General features: G+C 43.4%; 1 protein-coding gene across 5 annotated transcripts in view; it reads right to left on the bottom strand.

The window, feature by feature from the left end:
- The window catches only part of Sipa1l1 (signal induced proliferation associated 1 like 1), a 280919-nt gene that overhangs the window by 203080 nt on the left and 54408 nt on the right, over positions 1-23431 (bottom strand). For 4 of the 5 annotated variants that reach the window (XM_038335804.1, XM_038335803.1, XM_038335798.1 and 1 more), the window contains exon 3: positions 18971-19037. The exons of the other annotated variant lie outside the window; for it this stretch is intronic. The gene's annotated coding sequence lies outside the window, so the exon portion shown is untranslated. The remainder of the gene's footprint in view (positions 1-18970; positions 19038-23431) is intronic. 5 annotated transcript variants of the gene reach the window in all.

Genomic DNA, 23431 nt, shown 5'->3' on the forward strand with positions numbered 1-23431 from the left:
ACCGAACCTCTGAACCCCTCCTCTGGAGGTCTCCTGGTGAACACCACCCAATCCTAGACTCCAAGGACTCCAGGAAAGGCTGTCCCCAATCAAATCCAAGAACAGCAGGCAGGGAAGCCAGAGGCAGAAGAAAAATAAAACCTGCTCAAAAAAAAAAAAAAAAAAAAAAAAAAAAAACCTGCTCCCTTAAGATTTCTGGGTCAGTTCCAAGAACTTCCCTTCTCCCTCTGCCAGCAGCACCCATCAATTCCCATAGCAACCAGCCCACGGCTTTCCAACTTGTCCAAGAGGGAGGCGCATGAGCTGCAGCAGAAGCACATAGGAGAACAGTTGGGGCAGTAATCTCGGCGACATACTAGGTGCTCGCAAGGTCCAACAGTATCACCCTGCACGACCAGACTGCGCTATCCTGACTCTTCAGCCAGATGCTGAAACAACAAGGGGACTCAATCACTAAAACGAGAGTCTGTTTTCCAATGTGGTTTTAGATCAAGTCTCTGTGGTACTAAAGCAATCATGTCTCTTTGAGTCAATGTACTCAATAAGGGAGCCTCTAGAACTGACACTGGGGCTGCGGTGACCTGGAGTGACAATCTGAGAACCCAGGGAAGTGCAGAAGGCTTGTTGAAGAGTCTTGTAAAGAACAGGACTACAGACCAGGATGAGAAGGACTGCAGGGGTCCAGAAGCACTTCTGTCCCCAGTTCCTCCTCAAAGACAAGATAATCAGGAGCTCACCTCATTATGGGTGACTTTCAGTAAGGGCAGAGAGAGTTAACAGAAGCAGGGCATACAGGACTGATAATTTAAGAGCTGTGGGGCTGGATGTATGTTCAGTGATTCAGCGTTTACCTCTGATGCCAGATCCCAGATTCCATCCTCGGCACCACAGAAACAAGCAAAAGAATAAAGGAAAGTTTAAAAGGAAAAAGAATGACTAATGAACTCAATGTTTATCTAAAGAATTACTATTTTCTCTTCTCCCACTTGAAAAAGATAAAAATCAAACTAAAAGTTTCAAGCATGGACTATAAACCCACTCTGTAAAGCTTTATATTGTCTTACAGAACACAAAAGCTAGTGGGCAAGGAGACGATGAGCACACTGGGAGACGGTGCAAAGGCGGCACTTGCCACAGACTCAGAGTAGGACAACTGGAGCTCCGGTACACGCTACTGCACACTTCACACTCAATCACTGTTCCCAAGTGACTTTCCACTGAGGATCCAGAGCACTGCAGTTCGACTTAGCTCCAACTTTTACCTAGGCACACATGGCTAATTGCCCAATACAAGATCATAAAAGACCCAAAAAGATGATTGCACATTACCAAAAAAAAAAAAACCAAGAATATGGGAGAAAATACATAAAGACAGGAAAGCTTGCCATGACAGGAACTCTGCTTCAGAGTAAGTACTTCTATGAGATCAGCAAATCTTCCTAAACTATACTTAGAGGTGGAGGGGAGAGTGGAGAAAGGGAGGGAGTGGGAAATATTTGATGTATAAGAAACAGTTGTCCAGGAGAGCAAAGCTTCTAAAAGAAATCTAAATTCCCATGTAAACTTGCTACAATTCCAGGAAGACTAAGAGGATATTCTTATAGAATACTCAAAAGCTAAGTCTTCAGTTCCTGTGGGAAAATAATGAAGAATAATTGGGCTAATTATGGAAAAGATGATTAATGAGGGGACTAGCCTTAACTTCTGCCAGACAGTGAAAGTATGGTGACCCTATAATAATTAAAAAGGTGTAAAACTGGTTCCTGAAGAGGCCACCAAATCAATGGACACACCACAAATTCTAAAACACTTGAGGGAATTCCATGTAGGATATAATGTGAGATGTATAAGGAAATCAGTGCAGAAAGAGATAAATGTCTCAACAATCGGATGGCACAGCCAGATAATCGGGAAAGAACAAAGGGATGGGCCCCTCGGTCAAACAAAGCACAGTAACAGGAATGCTTACCCCTCAACAGAAACCACCCGTCTTCAAAGAGCACAAGAGGCATTTTTCATCATCTTGGAGAGCCCACATTCCTTCTAATAGGACAGAAAAACCTAATAACAAGCAAGCAAATAATGGACTTGAAAAAACGTACAGATGGCAAAAGTTCCCATCAATGGCAAAGTATAAGCCTGTGGGAAGGAAAGGCGTCTATGGCAAAGCGGTAGCTCTACTTTTTACTTAGGAGTCCATCTGGACAGATGGACAGGCAGAGAACAGAGCCAATCCAACACTGGGAAGTCACTGCTAAGTACTTGAAAGAATGTGCTTGTGCGGTCTGAAAAACGAAGAGGAAAACAGCAGTGAGCATGCACTTTATATCTGTGAAAACTGACAAAGATCATAAAGCTGAGCCGAGCTGGACATGGAAGAATATACCTCCAATTCTAGGTGAGGACTAGGAATTTAGAGTCTGCGTCATCCACAGCTACATCTCATGTTCAAGACTACCTGAGACATGTTTTAAAGGACAAAAGGTATATAAAGCAAAGCAGCACAAGATGGCATACCTCTTTAGATTACTTGGAAAGCAGAGGTAGGAGGTAAGGTAATCCTGGGTAACACGGAAACTTCATCCCACACAAAGTGAAATGCAAGCTAAACAGTGTGCTGCTGGCAAGAGGGAAGACAGTGGTACACACTGCTGAGTAGATACATTCGTGTAGTTAATTGAGGGGGAAGTGTTAATACTTGAAACAGGCTCTAACAGTAGTGCTCTGGAAACCAGAAATCCCTCTAGATAAGCTGTATACTTGCCAGTCAAGGTTAGCTACTGTACTTTCAGTTGCTATAACAAAATGCCTGAGAGTGGGCAATGTACAAAGAATGAAGTTTTGACATTTGAAAGTCCTAGCCCATCAGTTTGACCTCTGGTAAGGGTCTTCTGGACACTTCACAACATAGTAGTTAGTGTGAGGACACCATGATGGGAACATATTAAAGAGAAAGATAACATGAGAATCAGGGACCAGTTTCACACACATAATTACTGGTGCTCGTGAGAATAACTCCCTCAGAAGCCACACTCTAATCCTTTGTGAGGGTGGTGCTGTGGTGACATACTTACCTCACTACACCCCGTCTCTTACATGTTTCAGCACCTCCATCTGCCACACATCACAGGAGGGGGGTGCACTTAAATCTCACCCAAATCCTGCAGCGGCTGAAGCGCTGCTAATACCTTAAATCTGTCACTGAGGCACAGAAAGACAAGGAAAAGCCTTCAGCTGGAACAGAAGCAGTATGCTGCGCTTCCTCTTACATAAGAGCTACAATTCCATATATAAACATAAATGTCACGTGGGAGCTCAGTAAATTCTGGAAAAAAGAATGTAATCAGAAGAACTACTGGAACCCCGGGTGCAGCTATATAGTTCTGCTTCGCTGCATATCCGTGGCTCACATCCCCTAATACCACTAATGAGAAACCCCAAAAGTTTATGTGTTGTACTTTGTCAATATTCAAATCCTCACCTCACTGACCCTAAATATACACCTGCCTCATCTTTTAGATTCCAAATGCTTCAAGAAAAGGGCCATGCCAACCTCAGCTCTGGATGCAAAGAAAAAGCTGCTGTGGAAGAATTCAATAAACGAAAGCCAAGTAGATAATGGGCAGCATGCTGACACTGAAGTAAAACATTTATGCTGTCAATTAAAATGTTTATGCTTAGTTCTTTGTCTATTGCTGTGACAAAACACCACGACCCAGGCAACTTTAGAAGGATTTATTTGGGGCTGACAGTTCTAGGGGTAAGAGTCTACCACCATCACAGCAGGGAAGTTGGGAGCAGGGAGGCAATGAGAGCTGGAAGCTGAGAACCACCAAGAGGAAGAAGAGAAAGCAAACTCTAACTGACTGGAGTCCTTAAACTCTCAAATCTCACCCCCAGCTGTGGAGGCACAGTGGTTCTTCTGCTCACAGACAAGCACTAGGAGAACCAGGAATGTTAAACACACAGGTTTGTCTCTTCAAAGGGAAGACTTATAACCTGCTTTCTGCCCAGAAGCCTGGGAGAGGATACGGTTAGTAGCCTGGTGACCTTTGCACTGTGAGACCACTGAATCCTCCCCCAGAACCTTACTGTGAGCTTATTAATCTACAGTATCTATCTTTATGGAAACTGTCACATATCAGCCTATACACCCCATCTTTACAGCAAATGTCACATGTACTTTACAAAAATTTTCAATGTAGTCATGTCTTAAGTTTTATTGCACATATGGTATGGAGATAGAAAATTTTCACCAAATTGTGCCTTGAAACAATTCACCAAAGAAACAGCCATAGCAAATAAAGCTTAAATGTTCCTAAAATAAACTACTTGGGGTCAGACTCTCAAAGTTTGAACTATACTGGCTACTGAGTCATGTTGAACCAAACTACCTTCTTGCCTTCTGTAGATCGTTACACTCCTGGCCATGGTGGTGGAAAAGACCCCTCCATACCCAGTGACCTACTTCCTCCATCGAGGCTACACCTCCCCTAAACAGTGCTACTAACTGAGAACCAAGTATTCAAATGCCACAGTCTGTGGGGTCATCTACCATTCAAACCCCATATCCAGTGTATCTCAATTTCAGCTGTTAGCTAAGGTTTAGGGTGTTAAGCATTCCCCACAGTCACAAGCAGTGTATTCTCTTCTTGCACACTCACTACAAGAAGGGAGTGTGGTATATTTAGTTTGCACATTGCAAAACATGACAAGAAGAGTAGATGCAAGAGAGCAGATCCACGCACAAAAACATGAGACTCATCAGAAGACAGTTCCCTACTAACTTATTTAACATAATCCTTAGTGCTAACTGCAGGCTTACAAGGTGATTCAAGAGAAGCAGACAGGGATGTCTAAGTAAGGATTAGTACACTAAAAGCAGAATTCAAGTACAATAATCTGTTGATTTGAATTTTCCTTTCTAATACACACAAACAACATTGAGCAGCTAGTGAAAATGGCTTTGTTCTAAGGGCTTTTTTCCCTTAAATATTCAACTTTTTTTAATGACGTAAGTCCTGTGTAAGCAGGATGGATAAAGAGAAAGGCTCCGCGGGAAAACTGGCTAAGTTCAAGCTGTGGCCGTTCCATTGGGAAAGTCCTCCACAGGTTCACACAGCTGTCACTTCTGCTTAGTCACCAGGGAATGGCTCTTTTTGAGAAGAATTAGGAAGTGTGGCCTGGTGGAGTAGGTGTAGCCTTGTTAGAGGAAGTGTCTCACTGAAAGTGGGCTCTGAGGTTTCAAAAAAATCCAAGCCAGACCCAGGTCTACCACCACTATCCCAAACCCCCTTTCCCTCCCTCTGCCTACAGATCAGGATGGAGCTCTCAATCACTTCTCCCACACCCTCCCTGCCTGCCATGGCTGCTGTCATGCTCCATGCCTTAATGATAAAGGATTAAGCCCCTGAAACTGTAAGCAAGCACCAATTAAATGCTTTCCTTTATAAGAGTTGCTGTGGTCATGGAGTCTCTTCACAGCAATAAAATGGGTAACTAAGAAAAAATTTCACAGTGAAAGACATATTTCAGCTAAGCAGGACCCAAAATAATATCCACCTGCAAAGGTGAAACATAAAAATGTCTTCTTAAGGAAATGAATATGGTTTAAAGGTAAGAAAGGTGCCACATAGGTAACTGCAGGCAAAGAAACAGCCATAGCAAAAACTGCCAGTGCAGTTTCCAGAGAAGCAGTCAGGGACCACAATCTACATGATTTGCAGCACGAGGACAAGCAGCAAGGGGGACAGCAGTCTGCGCAGGTGTTCCGGGAGCTTCCCTCCTGAGTTCTGCCCCATTTGCTACCTTTACTTGTTTCCCACACTGCACTACATGTCCTGCTCTCACTGCCACTGGGGGGCTTGCATTAGACAGTCCCTCTGGCCAGCTGGCAGCGTGCGTTCCTGGAGATGTGGCTCTGCACTCCTGATGCTCTCATCACCATACAGGCCTCTGGCTCCTGGGTTCCCCGAGATCCGTGAAGCAAGTGTAGCTCAGAGCTCTGCTAAGGGCCCCAAAAGAAGGTTTGAGGAACTTAAAGAAAAGACAGGATAACCATTGTGGTGCAAGAAATAGCATATAAAAACTGACCATTTCAAACATTGTCAGTTCTGAACATAATATTCATCAAGCATTACGTTGTTTATTATGTTAATCAGAAGGAATAAAGAAGCCCTTTCTGTCATAACAGACAACCATTCAGAAGAAAGACTTCATGCAACCCTTTATTCTGAGACCAAGAGTCTTTTAAGGGACACTTAAGAGGCGCCTGGCCCTTCCTGTCCCTGTGTACCCCTGCCTGTGGTGTGGATAATGAGGCAGGCTCTGTGCTGGGTACACAACACATTCCTAGGCCCAAAGAACAGATCAGTCTGCCCTAGAAGAGCCTTCCAAACCTCAGGGGCCAACAACAAGCAGCCTTGTACCCAGCACAGCCTCCCAGGTTTACATTCTAAACGAGGTTTCTTTTTACTGTCAACTGTAACAACAGTGAGCATGCCCTTGCCATCCTCTCCAGTTCCTCACATTCTCATCAACTAGCAAAGTATAATGCAACAAAATTAGTGTAAAAAGTAATGCAAAGCCAAGTGTTCGTTGGATTAGATTTATATTAACATGGGCAGATCTCCAAATGATGCTAAAAGAAAAATTTAGATATTAAATATAATCTCAATTATTTTATGCTTTTAAAGTACAGAAACCCAATGCTTTTAATTATAAATGAAAATTAAAAGACCAAGTCAATAAGTTGGTGTCTAGAAATCAAGTAGGAGAGCTAGAAGGCAAGGTGGGGCACATACCAGGGTTTAGTCCACACAGACACATTTACTGCCTTTGTTTAAACTTCTATTAGTATCGCCTAGGAACGTTGCAGGATTAACTAAACCAAGATTTTAAAAACAGTGAAAATAAAGATGTATTTACAGTGAAAACAAAATCAAACCCAGGAGTGTAGGAGACCAAGGGTCTGTTTCCACCAGGTGACCATCGTACAGACGGGATCTGTATGGTGTGACTGGAGCTCTGGAGACACCTGCCAGGGTAAGGCTCAGATGATCCACTGTGATTGGCTTCAGGCAGTATCACTTTGTACCGTTATAGCACCTTCTCCTAACCTCAGCCCCAGGCTGTCCAGGTAGGAGCACACTTGCTCCTAACTGGGCCAAATGTCACAGAGACAGAAATACTGAGAGGAATATCTGGAGGACATGAAGAAAGGTTTCCTTGTCCTAAGATCCAACCCAAGCTGTTATCAACAGAAACACAAGAATTCTAGAACAGTTACCCAACTTTCTGTCTGCCCAGCTATAAATCTGCAATTCTGTCGGAAGCTCACCAGAAACCCCTTTACTGGAACAGGATTATCTCCTAGCCCTTTAGGCAACCCTAGTGGCTTCTGGCTTGACCTTATCAGATCATAATTCCATCCAAGGCATTTCCAGAGCCACCCCGCATATCTCTTTTATCAAAACAGAGTTAGGAGGAAAACACGCTCTTAGCAACCTTTCGAGATGTAACCTGAGAGTTAAAAGGGAATTCGGGGCTAATGCTGAGACAGTTAAAGCTCTTTCTCTCTTGTAGAAGCCCACAGCTACACTTGGGTAAGTCTTACTCTCCCTCCCCTCCCCTGAGGAACACATGCCTCCACTCAGGCTATGTGTGACTTCCTTGCAAAAGCATCTGTCTTGTAAATCCCATGCTTAAACGATATTCAAGTATCTTCAATAATCTCCAACTTGACTTCACTAAACTGGCCAGACCTGAAATTCTTTTCAGCTTCAAAGTCACCAATCCTGGTTTGGCCTGAGTTGAAAACCTAGTCTAAAGGAACTTCTTCGGCTAGTAGGGGGGCAGTGTGGGGCACCCATCACAGAGTTACAACCACAGACTCCCGCTGTGCACCCATCTCAGAGGTACAGCCACAGGCCACTGCTGTGCACATCACAGAGGTACAGCCACAGGCCACTACTGTGCACATCACAGTGGTACAGCCACAGGCCACTGCTGTGCACATCACAGAGGTACAGCCACAGGCCACTACTGTGCACATCACAGTGGTACAGCCACAGGCCACTGCTGTGCACATCACAGAGGTACAGCCACAGGCCACTGCTGTGCACATCACAGAGGTACAGCCACAGGCCACCGCAGTGGTACCTTTCACCATAATTGCAAGTCTTTCTTCTCACAGCTGAGGTGACTGAATGGATCTGAAAGGCCAGCACACATACTCTTTGATTTTTCTCATTCCCCCGCAGGACAGACAGTGATTTAAAAAACTGGACATTTCAAAAATTGGAGCTCAGAGACAGCATGTCTGCCTAACACTCCCAAAGTTATTGAATTTGGAACCAGAACTACCAGGTGAAGGGGGAAAGACTAATTCAAACGCAGCTGCATATACAATGAAAATCAGAAAGTGGCCCAACACCCAAGGCAACAGATCTAAGGAGGCCATTGTCTCCACCTTACCCATCCTGGCACACGGACAGCCTGCAATAGTAACAAACACAGCAAATCCCAAGAAAGAGCAAGAACCCGACCCCCAGAGTTATCACGTTATCAGATTCAGAAGAGCAGTTTTCAACAGAAAAATATCTTAATAGACATGAGATACAAGAACAAACCCATATCCAACAAAGACTGCATGGGAAGTGCTTATAGCAGATGTCCAGACAGACATCCTAAAACAGCAGTGATCTTAACAACACAGAAAGCTCTAGAATGAAGATGCATGGAGAAATACAAACAAGACAAAAATAAAGTTGTAAGACCCCTAAAGGAAAAAAAAAGTGAACAAACTTGTGCGGCTTGAGTCATTCGAAGTTCTTATCAGGTAGGAGAACCAGCAAAGGGGAAGACAGAAAAATGAAAATGAACAAGTCTGAGAACAGAAAGAAAAGTAAACAGACTAAAAAAGAGAGTGTAGAGACTAAGCATCAGAAGGCCTCTGTATCAACTACTCCTGCCTCACTGTGCCAAGGATACCTCATGTTAGCCCAGAAGTACCATGAGGAAGGACGGGTCTGTGCTGGCTCCTGGCTTCAGGAGTGTCAGTCCATCACGGCAGAAAGGCATGGTGGTGTTGGGAGCAGTGAGACCCCAGATCCTGAATTTCTTGTAATCCCCTGATCTGAGTGCCTACAGCTGCTCTGAGCACGAGACCTTCAGGAGTTCCTGATGGCAGAGTGGTTTCTGGTGGGCTTGGCTGGGGCGTGGCTATCTCTATATAATCTGCCCCTGAACACAATAAAGGGGGCATTCTTGGGGAATTCAAGGATGACCCGTGTTGCTGTCTCTCTGTCTGTGTGTGTCTGTGTATTTTAACCTCCAGCCCCTTGCCTGAAGCTCGGTAACTGGGTAATAGTGCACAGAGCGCAGACACGGGGGCGCAGGGAGTGGAATGGTGGAAGGGCCTAATAATGGCAGGGCCTTGAGAGAGGAGCTGTTGTTCCCAGGGTGGGCACATGTGGTGGTGGCCAGGAAAGAAAGCAGAGCACACACAGGCCAGAACTAGAAATGTTCACCAACTCCAAAGGCCTGACCTATTTCCTAAAAGCTTTCCAGCCTTCAGAACAGCAAATCTGCAAGAAGCATTTCGGACTCAAACCAAGATAGACAACATCAAGAGAAATAATAAGCACATTGTGGAAGTTACAGGAAAAAAAGAAGAGAAATAAGCAGAACAATCTTTGAACTAATAATAACTGAAATGTCGCCAAATTTGGTGAGACATGTACACAAATATGCAAACAGTTCAATGATTCTCAGATAAAGTCAGCTGCATTGAAGCACGCTGTAACACTTTCCAAAGACAGAACCTGAAAGTAACAGGAGACAAGGAGCTTGCCACATACAAGCAAGCCTCACAGTATGACTGCCATGAGACCTCCCTGAAATTCCACACATGGGCTCAGCTTACCACGGGAGAAGAATTCAGAGGTTCCCCGGTAAATAAAAGGTTGACAAAACGTGTTACCATTATAGCTATCCTTAAAAACAAGAAAAAGAGCTGGGCAGTGGTGGTGCACACCTTTAATCCCAGCACTGGGAAGGCAGAGGCAGGTGGATCTCTGAGTTCAAGGCCAGCCTGGTGTACAGAGTAGGTTCCAGGACAGACTCCAAAGAGAAACCCTCTCTTGAAAAAAAGGAGGGGAGGGGAGGGAAAGGGAGGGGAGGGGAGGGGGGGGGGGGGGGGGGGGAGGGGAGATGAGAGGAAAGTGCATTAGACCATAAGGGTCTTCCAGCTGTGCCCACAACACAGACCAACACAAGCACTCAGCACTCGGGGATAAGAAGAGAGTACAGTGCTCAAGGTCAGCCTGAACTACACAGTGAGAACCAGTCTTCTCTTTGAAAGAATGAAACTTCCAAGACATAAAGATCACAGTGAAGATTAAAAATACATGAGCAAATTAAAAAGCTAGCACTTAAGCCACCATTTATTACTGTAGTTTCTAGCTGATTTCAGGCTATTGTTTTTTCAAATAGAATTAGTCTAAAAGCTGTATGTTCTGCCTGCACACGTGTTTCATATATGATTTCAGAGACTAGTGTGCTAGACTTTTATTAATTCACTAGGAGTTTCAGTATGGGGAGTACAAAGGGCTGACGCCCTGACAGTGGCTCTGAAGATACCCTAGAACAGCAGCTAATACATCCAAATTGGGATGTTAGAACTTTAGGATGCTAGTGGTAATTTCCATAGTAACCACAAAGAAAATAGCTATAGAGCATACACAAGAAGAAATAAGAAAGAATTTAAAGGATTCAGCTGCAGAAGAAAAAGGAGGGAGGAGGAGGAGGAGCAGGAGGAGGAGGAGGAGGAGGAGGAGGAGGAGGAGGAGGAGGAGGAGGAGGAGGAAGAAGAAGAAGAAGAAGAAGAAGAAGAAGAAGAAGAAGAAGAAGAAGAAGAAGAAGAAGAAGAAGAAGAATCATCAAGCACAGAAGAAGACTAGTAATACAAGGACCAAAAACAGCTACAAGACACAGAGAAACAAGCCCACATGCCCGGACTTCCTCCTCATCGATAATGACTTTAAACGGAAATGGATTCAACTCTCTCTCCATTCAAAGACAGAAAATAGCATAAAGGATCTCTTAAAACAGGAGCAATCTGCAGAGACTCACTTCAGCTCCAAAGACAGAATATATCGTTATCAAAAGAAAGCAGGGTGCATGCCTAACGCCTGATGAAGCAGGCTTAATCACATGTGCATTGTAAAGAGTCATACAGCAAGTTTTGTGTATCTAATAGCAGGTCACCAAAATATGTTTTTAAATCCTGAAAACAAGGAATAGTTCTACAATTAGTATTAGACTCTACAATTAGTATTCATACTCTACTTTCAATACCGGATACAACTGGACTGAATACAAGAAAGGACACATAAGTAACCGGCTACACCCACTGTAAATAGAACACTAGCAAGCAAAGCACAAACACGCTTCTCCAACACTGCCCAGGATAAACGACAGCCAGACTGTGAACAAGGTCACAAAACTGTAAACGCTAAGTAACTTCCCCAGCCACAACACAAAGAAGTTAGAAGTCAGTTACAGAAATAAAACCAGGAAAACCACAAAATCATAGGGACTGAACAATACATTAGTAAACAGACAACTGAAGCAAGAGAATAAAATATAATGTTCTGAAACATACGGTATTACAGCAAAGACAGGGCTCAGGGGAAACACACAGCAATCAACGCTTCCACTTAAAGGAAATTCCAAATCACTGAATCAACTGTAAATTACAGAACCAGAAAGACAAGAAACTAAACAGATGCTAGTAAGAGAAAGAACAAAGATGGAATCAGAAATAAATAGAACAGAATGAAGGAAAAATCTAAGAAAAAGCAGGAAAACCAAAAGTTTATTCTTTGGGAAGGAAAAAAACCCTCAATGAAACTCACCAATGTTTAGGCGGATGTAGTAATTCAAAAAGAGGAAGATAAACAATTACTAAAATCAGAAACAAGAGTAGGGACGTTTTATCACTGATTCCACAGAACTAACAAGGACTGTAAGAGAGCTGGCAAGTAGAATAACTTACATTAAGCAGACAAATTTTCTAAGAACACAAAAATGAACAGAAATTATATGAAAAAAACAAAAATTTAACAATCCTGTAACTAGTGAAGAGGGGAAACTAATCACGGAAAATCTCTTGACAAAGAAAAGCTTTAACTTAATAGATTTCCTAGTAAACATTTAAAAGAATACCAAGAATGTCAATCCTCAAGCATCCAAATGTCTAAAGAGAAGGGATCACTTCTGAACACACCCTAAAAGGGTCACAGCCTCTTGACACCAGCTCCAAGCAAAAACACTGTAAGAAAACTCTAGGCCAGAGCTCTAATGCTGAGGATAACAAGAATCCTCAGCAAAACACTCGTACATTGAATTGAGCAGTATACTAAGAGAATTATACACAGGAGACCACGTGAAATTATTCCTGGAATATGCAGTATTTGCTACATGCAAATCAGTCTGCAATACACCACATCAACAAGAAGCAATAAGACACACCCCTATGATTAGCTCAAGTGATGCAGAGGGAAAAAGCAACTGACAAAGCCCAATACTCCCTTACAACAACAACAAAAAAGGAACAAACTAGCAATAGAAGGAAACCACCCAATGTAATAAAGTCGTGAAAACCCACAGTGAGCGTCAGTGGTGACAAAGCATTTCCTCAAAAACCAGGAACAAGGTGAGGATGGCCACTTTCCCACTTCTACTGAATACAGTATCAGAAGGTCTAACCGCAGCACTCAGGCAAGAAAAAGAAACGAACATTCGAGTCGGGAAGAAAAACTAAAACCTCCTGCATCTGCAGATATTTACATGTCAAGTCCAGGAGGTCACAAAAATAAAACAGAACCAATACATGAACTCAGATAATTGGCAGGGTGCACAATCACTACACAGGACAGTGAGCATCCTGAAAAGAACATTGCCAATATAATTCTACTCACACTGAGGTCAAAGAAAAAGTACTTAGGGACAGGCTTAACCAAAGAAGTAAAACTGTGACAAAAGCTGGGGAAAAAATGATGTAAGCAAAGAGAAACACTCCCCGTGTCCATGTCTACAAATTAGAAGATGTGACACTGTTAAGATTACCTAAAGCAATTTATAAATATAACACAATCTTTATCTAAATTCCATGGTATTTTCTACAAAAAAAAAGTTTTTATCCTAAAATCCCAAATAGCCAAAGTGATTTAAAAAAAATCTGAATTAAAAAATGTGATGGAGGAACCATGTCTGCTAGTATCAAACTATATAACTATATTAGAAAGTTACAGCAATCAAGCCAGGCAGTGGTGACACAGGCCTTTAATCCCAGCACTTGGGAGGCAGAAGAAGGCGGATCCTGTGAGTTCAAGGCCAGGCTGAACTACTGAGTGAGTGCCAGAACAGGCTCCAAAGCTACACAGAGAAACCCTGTCTTGAAGGGGGAAAAAGAAAGAAAGAAAAAAATTACAGCAATCAAAATAGTGTAGTTATAGTAGTATACAGACAGACATAAAAGCCAACAGAACAGAACACAAAACCTAGAAACAAACCCTCAGAGATATGGCCAAATAACTCACCAAGGTTACTGAGATGTTCTATGATAGTCTTGTTCAGTATGTGCTGCTGGGGAAAAGTGGTTATCTGCTTGCAAAACAATGAAAGGGGAACTCCACATAAGAAAACTTAATTTAATATATGTCAAAGACTCATATGCAACACCCCAAACTAAAAAACTCCCTGAAGATAAGAAAAAGTCAATGCTTTATAGCATGGGATTTGGCAATAACCTCTGACAACATACCGCTGTACAGATAGTAAGAGGGATCATAAAAACCCACTTTTGTACATGACCAACAGTACCAACAGAGAGGTAACCCACAGAATGGGAGAAAAACGCGTGCAAATTGTATCTGATAAGGGATCACTACATAAGGTTCTTCGAACAGTTTTGAAAATGCAAGAAATAATACAACAGCCATGAAGCCCTCGCTGATGTAATTCATTATCAATCTGGCAATCCCTACACAAATATTCTTTTTTCCAGGCCAAAAAAGAAAAAAATACAAATACACAAAACCACCCTACTAGTAACTTTAAGAGAAGCTAACACAGAAATACTACAGGGATTCACTCGGTATCCCATCACTTGTAGGAATCTTAACCAGTTTCCTGGGTGCTGCAATTAGACAGGAGCCACCAAGCCCAGCATGCAAATTTCAAATTTACTAGATAACCAAAAAAGGTAAGTCAAGACTAAGAAAACAAGATCATGAGTTAAAGGCCAGCCTGAGCGATACAATGAAAACACTGATGGGCGGGGGGGGGGGGGGGGGGGGGGCGAACTACAATATAATCATCTTCATACCAATCTCTGCCCAAAAAAAGGTGACAAATATTTTTAAGCAGACAGCGTTCCAAAAACAACTTAATTCAAATTCCTGTAATCGGGTACTCCTATGAGCAGTAAAAGCTGAAGAGCCAAGTGTCTACTGGACGTGGGAAGCTCTGCTCTTATGTTCTACAGAGCATAGAGGTAAGAACATAAATGAGTGAAAATGAGCTGGGCCTAACAAAGAGAGAAAGGCAACAGCATCATTAGTAGACGGGAAGGGCCTTACAGGCTGAAAAGTGTTTGGCAAAGCTGTACATGCCATCTTCTTTTTCCAGAATTGGTATTGGGGCGGGAGACACCAAAGGACTTGAAACAATAAACAAGCACAAAGAGGCTATTCTGAGCTGGACTCAGGTATGCCACACTCAAGGCCAATCATTCACACCCAAAGATAAGAAGTCTCTACGTCAGCCCTTTGCTGTAGCACATCTTCAACGATTTAGGTTACCATCAGCACTTAAGTAACAAAACCTCGTCTTGTTCATCTTGTTGCATCTGCCTTGTGCCTTCAGTGCCACTGTGAAAGAAGCAGCTTACTGAAGGAACATTACCAAGCCTTTGCAAGGTAGAGCAAAATATTTAAAATATTTAAAGTCTTGTTTGTATACCTGATCTGTTCTCAGTTTAGTGAGAATCTGCTGGACATAAACATCTATTCCCATCTGTCCTAAAGAAGATGTACTTGCCAATGATAAGGAAGTCACACAGCACAGAGGAGGGTAAGAAGGGGCAGATGAGAAGTCCACAGGCTGCAGCAATGGAGGAGGTTTCCAGCCACCAAATCAGCTCCAGGCACTACTGTCTGTATTGCTGGCCTGGCAAGGCACTATCATCTCAAACTGGGTCTCCTGCCGCTGTCAACCTAACCCAACAAGTGTACAGAGGAACATGCCACCAAGAATCGCTTCCCTGTTCTGTTCACACCTCCTGAAGGGTTGGCCTGTCCCATAAAACAGCAAAAATGTATGCGTATGTGTGTGTGTGTGCATGTGTGTATCATGTACACATGGAAGCAAGAAATCAACTTCCAGTGTTATTCCTCTCCTCAGGAGCCATCACCTTGTGGTTTTGAGCTAAACTGACCAGCCAACGAGCCCCAAGAACCTGTCTGTCTTCACCTCCTCAACACTGGGATTACAAGTGTGTGCCACCACACCTATTTTTTTAATGTGTGTTCTGAGTTCAAACTGACTGAGCTATTTCCTCAGCACAAAAGCATGTCTCCGCCCTCCAGTGCAGCTCTGCATGTCTCCTGCCCTAAGTGCTCTTCAGTAAGAACAAGGCTAGGGAATGTGCTCCAGGGAAAATGTGACCAATGCTATCCTTGCTACTTGGGTTTTCAGGGAGAGATTTTCAATTTCCATTACCACTCCTCACTAGAAGCAGGTGGCTGGAATGCAAATAAGTTTAAGAGAAATAGCAGGAACACTTCCACAATACTTCAGTTACCTACAAAAACCTGAGTGCCCACCTAAGGAAGGACAACCACAAAGCAAGAGATAAGCCTGGGGAGACCTGTGAGAAAGGAATCATATGTAAAGCACAGAATTTAGTCAATGAGTGGCAGACATGCTATGCTTCTGGCTGAGTAGTTACACCAAAGATGCTTTTCAAAGGAAAGAAAAAGGTATGCTCACTCAAGTCAATGTTTATATTCTAAATAATACTGCTCATAAATAATTTTAATGGTAGCAATATTATGTACTTCATAAGGTATCCAGAAAAGCACACAGACAAGTTTATATAGATTGTGTCAGGCTTTCTAGAGGCACGCCAGTAATTTAGATAGCCCTTCACTGGAAAGATCACACTCAGGAAGGAGAGATACACCTGGAAGCCAAGAGTGAAGGCCCCAGAAACTGTTCAATCCGCCTTCCTCTGCTACCTAAGATCTCAGTGAGGGGGCACGCCCCAAAAGAAAGCTCTACCTCAGTCAGCCTTCCTGATGCTGCAAGCTCAAGTTGTGGTGACCCCAACCATAAAATTATTTTTGTTGCTACTTCATAACTGTAATTTTGCTGCTGTTATGGATCGTAATGTAAACATCTGATATGCAGGATATCTGATATGCAACCCCTGTGACAGGGTCACAACCCACAGGTCAAGAAATACTGTTCTACCCAGACTGAGCAGACAGACCAGACCAGCATCTCCTCAGATACTGGTGCTAAGACAAGCAGCCCAGGTGCCCTGCAGCTCCAGTAACTAAACTAAGCAACTCAGTCCAAAGGACAAGGCCTTGGCTTCCCAGCTCTAACTAGACAGAAGTCTGCTAAAGCTGTCCTAGCCATGATTATTAACTAGTTTTACTTAGGGAGGTGTGCTCACAACACGAGAGGACAGACAGGAGATACACACTTCAATGGTAGAAAAGCTCTTGGGAGAAGAAAGGATGAACCTTAAAAAGTAATATGATCTGATCAAGGAGAGAGGATGGTGGGCAACAGGCACAGACATCCCTACTGCCTATGGAAAGGCTGGTTCCAGGGCTCCCAGACTCTAAAACTTCCATGCTCAAGCACCTTACATAAAAAGATGGAATACAGGGCTGGAGAGATGGCTCAGAGGTTAAGAGCACTGTCTGCTCTTCTCGATGTCCTGAGCTCAATTCCCAGCAACCACATGGTGGCTCACAACCATCTGTAATGAGATCTGGCGCCCTCTTCTGACAAGTGTATGTATAATAAATAAATTAAAAAAAAAAAAAGATGGAATACAACGCAGATGTGTTGGCTCGTGTCTGTAACGCCAGGACTCAGGAGACTAAGGCAGAAAGCTTGTCATGAGTTCAAGACTAGTCTGGGCTATATAACTGAGTGAAAGCCTGCCTCAAAAAATAAAAAATAAACAGAAAAATAAGGATAATAAATCAAATGGCATGACACCTGCATATAACCCTTGTTGTAAACCATCTCTAGTGTGCTCACAATGCCTACCATAACATATACACAATGTAGGCAGTTGGTACCATCTGGAGAATGAAGTCAGGCAAAGGCCCGGATACTTCAGAACAGGTGCCATCTCTCTCACAGATTCTCACACTGGGTGTGTGAAACCCTGGTGGTAGAATCCACAGATGTGGGGGCAGCTTGCTCTCACTTTCCTTCCCCCTCTCAGTATTAGTTTTGCAGGCTACCACCATGGAACATTCCTGCAGGCTACCTGCTTTAACATCCAGAAAATCCTGGGCCTCCAAAAGATGCTATTTTCAAAAGGCACACAATTTCTCAGATGTGTTACTAACAAAAAAATTCATAATAAAATTAAAATAACCAAAAAATGGCCTTTTCAGGTGGCTAGAAATTTTAGAGATTCAACACTTCCTTAGCTTCTACCTCTATTAAGTATGCAGCTAGGAATGCCCAGATAAATGCAAACCAAGAATGTCCTCAAGTGCTTTAAAGATGCTTTCAGAGATAATTATTCCCCTATTTCTCTCCAGAAATTCAAGGAAGGTCAGAAATAGAAAGCCACTTTGAAAGCAGTGCTTAGATTACCCAGTGGCTTTAGAAGTCATGAGCTCTGAACAAAGGTTTCCAGAGGTGAGATCTCAGATGTCCTTGACTGTTCCTGGCCACAGGCACTCCAGAAGAGCTGACTCCTAACAAAGCAGCAGATAAGAACATTCTCAAAGGTCTTTGTCTCAGCACCTGTCTGAGATCAAGGTTAAGTACAAAGTAACTAAGCCAAAGAGACCTATATAACCCCAAACCACTGGGTTGATCTGAATTTAAAAGCTCTACTTACTGTTGTTTTTGGGACTGGAGAAAACATCTCTTTCACTCTGGTTTAGGCTGGTTTTGTTTTTTGTTTTTCACTACAGCATCCTCCTTTTGCAACTAATTTAAAGGTCTGGAATGCTTGCTGAAATAGTACAGCAAGTCTATGCTAAATCTGAGTCTCTACTGAGAAGCAGGTCTAATGAGTTATTGAACTAAAGATTTAATTTACCTAGTGAAAACTTATTTATGATAATCTTAAAATCAACTATTGCTATCTTTTCCAGGGAACCACACAAAATAAGCTAACTCCCCCAGGAAGGCTCCCTCATGCCTCCCTGTGATCTGCTTAAGCCTAATCCTCATGCAGTCTGCCGGAAAGAGATTTGGGGGGAGGGGGGGAATTGGACCTTTCTCTGCTCCTCTTCCTACTGTGGCCAAATTGAGTAAGCCTCCTTTTTCTGTTTCTCACTATTGCTTGTCTACTTAGATGGGCTATGGAGAAGAAGGGGTTAACCTGAACTGTAGGACACTGAGAGCCATCCAGTCCCCACCCCACTCCCAGCCCCAGTAAGTCTGGTAGAAATGGTCTGGTATGAAGAGAGCTGCTTGGGTTCAGAAGTCAGGGACCAGAACTCTGCAGGCTTTCACACCCTCTGCTTCTCCTTTCCTAATCGGCAAAAAGAAGATGGAAAACAGGAAAAGCCAGCAGGAAAACACACAAAATTCACATTAGGTAAGCCAAAACTGCTGTAAATAGTGGCCTTCTAAACCAGAGCCTAAGTGACACTCCCTCCCTCAACACAACCTGGTGACAAATCCATCCACTCACCTCATTCCACCTCAAAGTCTGTAGTAAATCTTGCTTTTGAGTTCAACTTGGGGCAATCTCTCAGAACCTAGATTAGAAACAATTGTGAGCTTTAGTATAATAGTTACTTTCAATTTTTTGAAAATATGCAACTGTACCTCACAGTAAGTAAAGGACCCAAAAGAGCAATATTAATAAAATCCTAATTTAAAGCCTCTTTTAATTTTAACCTTTATGTGAAGCTCTATATATTTAAATTTGGGCTAACGACAGCCACTCCCACACAAAGAACTGACTCCTAAACCTGACTAGACAGATAGCTGGATATTCCAGGGCCACATCACAGACAACCAGCTCAGAACATCCGGGAGAAACTCAGGACCAGGACCTGTAAGAAGTCCACTAGAAGGAAATGCTAATTAGCCAAGCCATCAGCATCCCATTGCCTGAGAACCCAGCTCCACCTCCACACCCCCAGTGTTGTTATGAAGCAGTGATCCTCAGCAGGGTGCAATTCTACATCCTGAAGTCAAAACCAGATAAGGAGACATACTACTGCCATCTAACGGGTACAAACCAGGGAAGGTGCTAGACCACACATCACCCAGCCCAAAGGAGAAATAAAGATGTGGCTGAGAAACTCTCTTCCATAGCAACAGACATTCCTGCTTGTAGAATTGAAAATTTCCACAATTCTGGGAGCTGAGGGGACAACTCAGTCAATAAAGTGCTTGCCACTCAAGTACTAAGAATCCAAGTTCCAGCATCCACATAAAAGTCAGACGTGGTGGCATCTGCTTGGACTTCCAGAACTGAGGAACGGAAGAGAAGCGGGTGAGTTGACTGGCTAGCTAATCATCAAGTCCCAAATCCCACAAAGACCTTGTCTCAAAAACAAGGTAGAGAGTTCCTAAAGAATGTTACCAAGTTGACACTCAGGTATGCACATGCACGCACACACACTAACATACATACACAAAGTAATTCTACAATTCATTTTTGCTTTTAAATTTTATGTTGTGTGAGTGTTTTGTACACTGGTACATCTCTCATCACTTGAATGCCTGCAGAGTCCGGAAGAGGGCACTAAATCCCCTGGAACTGGTTACAGAGGGCTGTAGATGCTAGAAACTGAACCTGGGTCCTCTGGTACAACTTCCAGTGCTCTTGGCCACTGTGCCATCTCTCCAGGCCCCAAACTCTACAATTCCAAAACTACTTCTCTGATGAGACAGATAATAAGCTCCCAACCACCATCATAAAGTATTTCCTATGAAAGCTACGTGTCTGTGTAGTACTAATAAAAAAAATACAAATTCATGTTCAATAACAGTAATTGGAACAGAGGGAGTGTTTTGGTTTGGTTGTCTTTTGAGACAGCACTTCTAGTAGCTCAGGCTAGCCTAGATCTCCAGGCTGGCTTGAAACTCATCAGATCTGCCTGCCTCTGCCTCTGAATGCTGGGATTCATGTTGTACACCACCATGCATGGTCCTGAGAATTTGGAATAAATGTTTCAATCTCCAAAAATCTTTGAATTAAACTATGTTCATAAGAGCTTCCCAAGAAAGGTATTGTGGTTTTTGTTTTGGTTTGTTTTCCCATTTACTGAGGTTAAACCCTACTTCAAGCTCTTTTCCCAGTCAGACAGAATGAAGCTGGTCAACAGTCATAATAACCATTGCGCTTCACTCATGTGGCCCTAGTCCTGGGGGACACGGGCTTCTCTTCCCAGCCTGTCCCCCAGCACTGGAGAATCCCAGCCTTCATTCAGCCAAGCACAAAAACACTTTAAAACTTACTCCAATTTTATATTCAAAACAGGATTTACCCAGGACCATATGCCCTGTGTTGGGCAGGAGAGATCTGGAGAGGGAGCTGCAGCAAGCCTTTCCTGGGCTGCCACCGCCAGAAGGTACAGTTCTAGATGTAAGCTGGGAAGGAAAGAGCCAGTGAAGGATTCTGAGTCACAGCCCAGACAGCAGATATGCTGTTTACTCAAGGTTGGTCTCTACAGTATAGCATACACCCACAGAATGAGGAAAGATAGCCATTAACTCTCAAAACAGAGGCTCTGTTTTGATAGTCTTAATGAATTGAGCTATAACTAGCTAACTGCATAAACAGGGCATACCTGGCAGCTGACTAGCACTGGTAAACCACATGGGTACACGAACAAACATGCCAATTTGAAGAGAATGTGATGTAGGACACACGGATTCCAACAGAACTGCTCCTTTCAAACTAGACATGACTTCCAGGTGAAGCAAACCAGACCTACTGATTACAGACTCAGAATCCTCAGTGAACTGCCCAAGGCAGACTCAAGCACTGTCACAACCAAGGGCCCAGGAGAGGTGAGTGGAGCCAGGCGCTCACAGCCCAAGAGACAGAAAGTCAAGGGACAGAAAGTCTGGGGCTCCCAGAAAAACCTGTGGTAGGTGGTGGAAGCTCCCACCCACACCTCAGGACAAGGGGTGAACCAGGCCTTCACCATGTGTCTCTGAGGGATGTGGAACCCTAAAGGCAGCATGATGTGGATGGGGCCAACAAGGTCCTAGAGTCAAGGAGCCTGTGAAAGAGAACAGGCCCACCACAGCTCCACTGCTCAAGGAAGACAACGGGAAGTCCCATCAAGAGTCAGAAAAACAGACTAGGTCCAAACCTACTTCCTGATCAAGAAGAGACAAAGCAAGAGGAGCAAGAAGGAAGGCCAGAGGGTGAGGCCCAGCAGTCAACAAGGAGACTCAGGAACTGCAGTACAATTTGCAATGTAACCCTGACCACTACTCCCATTTTTCTGGACTTAAATTGTTCTTTAAATCAAACTCATAATAAAATCTCAAACACAAACACTTCTTTTTGTTGTTTGTTTTTTCCACTCTCAGCAATTCTGTTCCAAAAAAGAAAGGTTGTTCAATTTCCTGTCAAAAGCAATCCAGAGAAGGCCACCTACACTGTAAAAGCAGTAAGGAGGGAAATAGCTGGAAAAAAGCCTGTGTGTGTGGGCGTCACCGAGCGCAATGTAACTAGCACTCTGGGTTGCTAAAGCGCTTTTCCTTGATCATTGGGAGAACTATGAAAACTAGCCAGTCTGGCGGCCACAGAGAAGCTTGTCCTCCAGCCTACCTAAGGAAAACAGGACCTGTGATAGGCTTCAGTCTCACCAGCTGAGAGGTGGCCAGGGTGGCTGCATGTCTTTAGCAACAGTTTTCTATAAACAGAGAAAAGGCAGAAAGAATCTCAGTCAGCTTAAAGTAAAACTCTCAGGGAAAGGCGGCTATGGGTGACCATGACCCTTCTGCCCAATTCCCACATTCTACCTGACACACACATTTCTAAACTGAGATCATCTCCCTCCCAAAATGTTCAATCCTAGAGCTATGAAGACAGCCCACTCAGAACCTGAACACATTCTAATGGGTTGCTACACCTTCACATCGATTCTACCCCCCACTTCCTTTCTGGAAAGCCTGGCAACCAACTGGCCCAGCACTCGTAAAATGTAAGCTCAGGCTGGAAACTGGCTCGCAGTTTGGTTCCAAGCCTCACATCAGAAAACTCCTCACTGCCTGTAAGTTCAGCTCTGGGAGAATCTGAGACTCTGGTCTCTGAGGGCATGTGCATGCCCATGCACACACCCACAGACACACTCACAACCTGAGATATGCTCAGGAGTGAAGTAAATGCTCTGTGATGGAGACAGAAACTGACTCAACAGCCCATCAGCAAACAGGAGAAAACAGCACACGCAAAGTAAGTTAAAATACAGTATTATCTCTGTCTATACTGTGACGATGTCACTTCTATAAAACCACACTTCCCATTCAAAGAAGCAACTTCCACAAACGCAAGACACAGATGAAGAAGCAAACCCATGACCATAAAGGAATGCACAGTGAGACAACAGTAATTGCTGGCAAACCTGCACGCCCAAAGACAGAGACCTGGAAGGAAACCAGCGTGGCAGGGCAGCTCCCAGCAAAGGCAAGCCTATCAAGCTCTGTAAATGGCTTGTGTGATGAACTAATGATTCTGAGGTATTCAAACAACTGAAGGGCTTTGCCTTGCTTTACTCAATAAATGCACATAAACCTACAGAAGATGCAGGCATAGTAGAAATAGCCTTTTTCCCTGGATGCCTGACCAGAGAGTCAATACCTATAAAGGCTGATGAGAGCATTCTCCTATAAATTTTTTCATATTTGTGACTATCACAACTCAGAATACAGTGCTGATATAAACACCATGATCTTCTTCAGAGGCCATGTCTGTTCTGTCTCCCTTTACCTATCCTAACGATGTCTACCCCAGTGAATGGACCCAATCCAGGGCCTTGCACTGTACTCTGTTTCATCTCGATAGAAACACTGCCATCTGAAGAATTCTCATTTTTCTTGCCCCTTGTGATCATGGCAATCAAGAAAATCCTGGCCAGCTTATGTGGTGTCTCTTTGAACTGTATGTATTTGATGGTCCCTT

Source organism: Arvicola amphibius, chromosome 7, assembly GCF_903992535.2.
Source record: "Arvicola amphibius chromosome 7, mArvAmp1.2, whole genome shotgun sequence".
NCBI classification, from domain to species: domain Eukaryota; kingdom Metazoa; phylum Chordata; class Mammalia; order Rodentia; family Cricetidae; genus Arvicola; species Arvicola amphibius.